Source organism: Sturnus vulgaris, chromosome 3, assembly GCF_052056855.1.
Source record: "Sturnus vulgaris isolate bStuVul1 chromosome 3, bStuVul1.hap1, whole genome shotgun sequence".
In the NCBI taxonomy this organism is placed as follows: domain Eukaryota; kingdom Metazoa; phylum Chordata; class Aves; order Passeriformes; family Sturnidae; genus Sturnus; species Sturnus vulgaris.
Genome location: NC_142245.1, coordinates 71,220,652 through 71,226,651, shown reverse-complemented (window position 1 = coordinate 71,226,651; position 6,000 = coordinate 71,220,652).

Sequence of the window (6,000 nt, the reverse complement as noted above, 5' to 3'; positions counted from 1 at the left end):
TTGATATCTGATGCCTGTTGCAAAATATCTACTCCTAAGGCTGTATAGTACCAGGAAAGAAAGAGCTGTCATTCACCTTTCAAGGTTCCTAGATTTACAAAAAATTTCAGTGTTATAAAATATCTGCAAGATGTGATGAAAGATAACCTACCTATATAGGTGCTGCAGAAACTGAAGCTTATCTAGCAAATATCAGAACATTAAAAGTCAAAGCTAACAGTCTTTGAGCCCAATTAGCAATACAAAAACTGATAGCTGTACATACATCAAAAAAGCCCTGTACATGCTTCACTAGCCCTGGAAGCTGATGCTGAGGAGTTGGAAGAGAGCTCAGTGCAGCATTTAAAGACAAAAATTAAAAAGTGTGAGCAGGAGTTGCTGTATTTTGTGGCCTGATTTAGGGCTGCTACTTCTCCAGCTGGATAGAAACTGTTCTGCTCTCACCCTTCACACTGTTTGGAAACAGAGACCCAGAGCCAAGACCTGATCTCATTCCTACTGGTAGAAGTATGCAGTAGCCCCACAGAAGCTACAGTCATTACTCTAAACTCACACTTGTGCACACTCTGCCTTGCATTATTGCACGTATTTCAGTATGAAGGATGATGCTGTAAATATTGAAATGCCAGTTGCCACACAGATTTTTCTCCCATTCTTTAATATAGGCTTACAAGCATGGCCTTTCCTCACTGCTGATTTTTTCTATCCCACCACCACCTTCCAGATGGCCAACATCACTTCTCTTCTTCCTCCAACTGGATGGCTCTTTCCTGCCTTCTGTTGTCCTTATCATTGGCAATGGGCACCTCTTCTTTCCAACCAACTTTCTGATGCTGGCTGAAAGCAAGCTGGGCTTTCTCCAAGCCTGAGGAAGCAATGCTGGTGGCTCTATACACATCAGTGCTCACACCTGCCTAATGGTGTACCATTCACAGGTCCAAGCCTGGTCCATGTGGCCACCAGCAACAGGGTGGGAGCCAAGGATTCATCCCAGTGAGCAGTGTAACAGGGACACTTCAGAACAAGGAGAATTTTAGCAGCTTGAGTATCAATAGGCAGCACAGAAAAAGATGGAAGCTAGAGGGGGAAACTGCATTTATCCTTCATAAAATTGCTGAGCCTTTAATGAGATATTTATTGCAGATAGTCATCAGCCAACTAGTTAAAGACCATTCTCAAAAAATGCCTTTCATGCAGGCGAATTAAAGCAGTGGAAGAGATTTTGTATGAGATAAAGAATGTGTCAAAAAATACGGACAACCTAATTCAAAGATGCTAGTGCATGGTAGTCTCTGTCACAGCAGAACTGGTACAAGATTGTCCTGTAAAGGGCACTTGATTGAAAAGAAAGAAAGGGTTGCAGAAAACTAGACAAAGAGAGAGGGGAAATGGAAGAACAGGGAGGAGCCTAAAGCTAGAGAAGGAGTTGTGGCAAGAGTGAAGGAGGCACATACATGGTAACTGAGAGAGGGAAAGGAAGGAAAAGAAGCAATGCTGCAGGAATGGGACTGGGGAGAAAAAATGAGACTACAGTGGGAGGAGAGGAACAGAAAGGGGTGGGGAAGTTCTAGGGGAAAAGACTAGATAAAAGAAGGACAATGAGGTGAAGAAGAATGAGTGCAGGGCAAAGGACTAACTGACTTTTAAAGGCCCATTTGGGTGCTATTTTTCAGGTTCATAAGGATGTAGTTAAGGGCTGTGTGAGGACACAGATGTAGACAGCACTGGGAGAAAAGCCAGAATACAGTGAGAGTAAAGGGTCTTGTGGGTAGGGCAACTGGATTCAGCCAGGAGGTTTGGGTTCAGATCCCTGGCTTCACCAAAGGCCAGGTTTAAGAGTATTGGTAGGAGGCAATGTTGTTCACCTTCATGGAAGTTTTACTTCATTTTTCTCAATGTTCTGCTATTTTCCACTCACATCACTGTGGGAAATTCACGCCATTTACTTCTATTTGTTTTCAGCATTTATCTACAATAGGAAAGGAAAACTGTCTCTAGGAAACCCTTCTTAGGTTGTCTTTTTTGCCTTATGAAGCTGTCAAGTCTTCAAGGCAGGCTGAGCATCTCACAGTATCCCTGCACAGCACTGGACACAATATTTACATGTCATTGGGACAAAAATACTGATAGTGAGTTTTGATAAAGCAGCCAAACAAGCTTGCATTTAAATTTCAGTATTGTCAGAGGACAAGTCTATAAAATGAGATACGGATTTTGTTTACACTGGTAAAAAGGTGTAACAACTCTCCTAAATTTACAGTGTCAATAACTCTATTCTATTTAACACTTCCATTTACAGGGTCAGTGGAAGACTGGAATCTAGGTTGGCTTCTTGAATGCACATAGACCGGGTAAACAAAATATTTTTTACTACTAGATTTCTGAGAGGAATGAAATGCAATGCAGGGTATGTTGACCTGCTACACAGCTGTGACTATAGCTGCTTTCTGGAATTTTATGCCACAAGATTAAAAAAAAAGTAAAAGGAAAAAAAGAGAAGTTTTTCTTTAAGTACTGACTCTTACCAAGCTGATCAGAAGCTTTCTGGTTGCTACAGTATATTAGAAAAGCCATGAAGAAGACAGATAGTTTTTAGAGACAGACATTTGGTTTAAGTGGAACCCGGACACAGATCAATTCACTGCACTGCCACTACAGCAAATGCTCGGGGCCATAAAACACACTACAGATCAGGAAACCATCAAAGTGAGGGATAATATTAATCCCTAGTCTTTCACTGGCTTGCATTCACTTCAATTCAGAAGTTTTCTCTCTTTCTATGTTTTAGCTGGAAAACACTGAAACCTATGAAATTGCTCCACTCTGAAATGTCCTCACTCCTGTACCACTTGGACTTCAGGTTTTTGCTATTCCCCACTCTTCTAGAGATGTCTGACAAAATGGAGTTGGTTGCACATATTTCACGTCCACAAAGGGCAGCATGATCCTAGTTTTATACAACACTAAGGGATGACTCTAGGCAATAAAGACATACTGTGCTATGCAGGGCAAATTCAATACAGACCTGGAGACAGGGCAAAAACTCCATGGGAACTCCAGTGAAGCTGGGGACTTTCCCATTTTTAAAGCCCCTCCTTCCTAGCTGCTTTGTCCTTCTATTATTTCACTCACTTCACAGCATGTCTGTGCAGCCAGGCAAGCCTCTCTGAGCAACATACACTCACACATTCTCCCTAAATGCTGCTTTTTGGCAGCTGCCCATAGACCAAGAGGAGCAAGATTCTGTAGTCAGAGATGTAGTCTCATCTGAAGTTCTGTGAGCTATTCCTGTCCGATTATGGCACTACCAAGAGACTTGACCATTTGAAGTATGATGAAGTGTGGTGAATGCTGAAGGAGCCAAAAGTTGTGGGTCACTGAGACTAATTTTGAAAAGTTTTATTTTTAAATTCCACCTCAGCCTTCGCCTCAGGGACATGTGGAAATCTCCCAGCACAGTCATGTTCAAATCAGTGTAAGTTTCTGCCTGGTAGCACGGCTGAAATCCTCAGGGCATGGACTTTGGTTTGCTCCAAAGTGGAAAACCCAAACCACCTTCCATGAAACTCATAGCTAAAAGAAAGCTAACAGGAGAAGGTGTTGGGGTCAGGTAGAGGTGCAGCTGGAAGAACTCTCTTCCAGTAAGCTAGCAGCTCTCCTGGGAGCAGGGGAGAGGGGGCTGGCCAGCAGCGGCTGTCTCCACTCTTTATAAGAGAGGATGGAATAGCTTATTAGGCTCTGGTTACTATGGGACGTGGCTGAAGCTTGACCTGGTTTATGAGCCAAGCCCCAGTCATATGAATTCAACAGAAAAACTTATGCAGACCTCAGTGGGACCTGGGTTTGGCCTAACATGCCTTATTTAGAGTCTTGAGTGAGGGAAACATTTTTCTTTAGATTACAGTTGAAGGATTCTTGGGTTTCAGCTTAAGTCTTATGGTGGCAGTGTATTGCACACTCATATTTCTTTCTTTTTCTTTAATAGATCACTTTTCTCCTATACTTAGCCTCTGACCAAAACCTCTCTGCTTGAATTGCAATAAACCTGGCTGGTCAATTATATCTTTGATGAAAGCAATCTGCTCCAATCACACCCTGCATGCACCAGCTGACCCCCAGGTTGCCACATCCCCCCCAGCCCCAGTCTCTCTTACTCCGGGTACCTGGTGGGGACCAGAGGCTTTGGGAACGAAGGGAGACAGAGACTGTAAATACATCTTTCTGTTGCTGTACTTCTGAGGCACAGGGATTTGCTGGAGCCGGGGCCAGAATGAGCAAGCTGTGCTCAAGTCAATCAGATTTGTGAAGTACAGATGTGATAATTCCGCTGCAACCACAAAAGAATTTACAACAGGAAGTGTTGCAGCTGTTGCTTATTAGCATTAGTACAAATTACGTGAAGTAAATTGTTAGCAGTCATGTTTCCATGATACTTAACTCATGGCAGTGAATAAAAGTAATTCTTTTTCAAGCAAAATTTTAGATTTCCAAGGGAATCGAATTCCAATTGTCCATGAAAGGAGTATGGATTGGAAAACAGCATGCAACTACTTCAAGGCATCAGAGGCAATGTGTGCAGCTACATGCTTGTCTTCTGTGGTAAAGGTGTGTGAATTTAGGACCATATTTCTTAGTGAGAGAAGGAAAATCCCTATGGCTCCATATGACCCAGTTGCCAGCGGCGAGGTGTAATGGTGTGTATTCTAACTCCACCTCAGCCAAAAATCAGCACATTCTGCCCCATTATGGAGCTGCTGAGTAAAGTTCTGAACATAGAAGTGCCTGGAAAGGGAGAGAGGATCTTGCTGACCTGCTCTTTCCCTGAATTTTTACCCTCAGTATGCTTGTTATGACTTACTTCCCTAGCAACCCCAAGCCTGCTGATGTGGAAGCAGCCTGTGCCAGCAGAGCAGTTCCATAACACAAGCTCAGGAAGGTGGATTTGGAGACAAGATCCACACCGCAACAGACTGAACTAACTGCAACTAACTGAAGGTGCAGACTGAAACACTGGGGTGCAACCTGCATGTGTTTGACAGGAAAATCCCCCAGACCAAATCCCTGGGCATGACACCTCTCTCCAGCCAAACCAGTTTCAAACCAGGGGAGCAGCTGGTTTCGGTCCTTCCATACCTGCTGCCCTGCTGGATCAGCCAGCAGGCAGTCCTTTTGGGCACCTCCTCTCTCTTCCTCCTTGCTGCTTTGGGAAGAAGTGAGTAACTGGCCCTGTGGAGGGAGGCTGTAGCTCAGAGAGGGGAAGGGCCTGAAAAGCATTTAATGTTAGTTAATAAAAAGGGGGCATTTAATTCTTGATTGCCTTTCTGGTGCTGAGGGAGGATCAGTTGTATCCAGGCAGATGTCTGACCCTGGAGAGGCTCCTCTGTGGGGTGACCTGAGGGGTCATTAACAGGCTGCTTGAAGGACCTGGGGGATCTCCCTCATGATGGCTTTCTTTCAAACAGAAGATACTTAAATGAAAAGAGAAAGTAGGCAGGCAAATAAAGAAGGCACTAACTAATTAACTGAGAGGTTTGAATAGGTTTTGGGGCAGTAAGAGCTGACAGATTCCTCCCTGAGATTGCACAGCCCTCAAACTGCGCAGTCAATGATGAGGGTGTGCTGCATCCCATGGGCAGGAATGAACCATAGGGTGGCTGTGCCAGGGCAAGAGGAGTGGCCACCCAGGGTTGCTGCAGTCAGGACTAGGCTTCAAAGGATGGTGTGTGCTCCTGCTGCTGATCCAGCAGCGTTCTTTCCACACAAAAATTTTATCAGCCATTTTCTTGTTGTTTTACTAATTATTGCTGGTTTTGCTAATAATGGTCCATTTAATCTCCCACAGCCATCCGTTCTCTACAAAGGAAGTGTAACTCTGCTGCTGACAACCTATGGCAATTCAGCCATCAGTTTAAGGCCAATAACAGCCCAGAGTGATGCTTTACGTGCCGGTCCCAAGGGTGCCTGCCTGCATGAATCACACTGTGAAGCTGCTGACGCTGC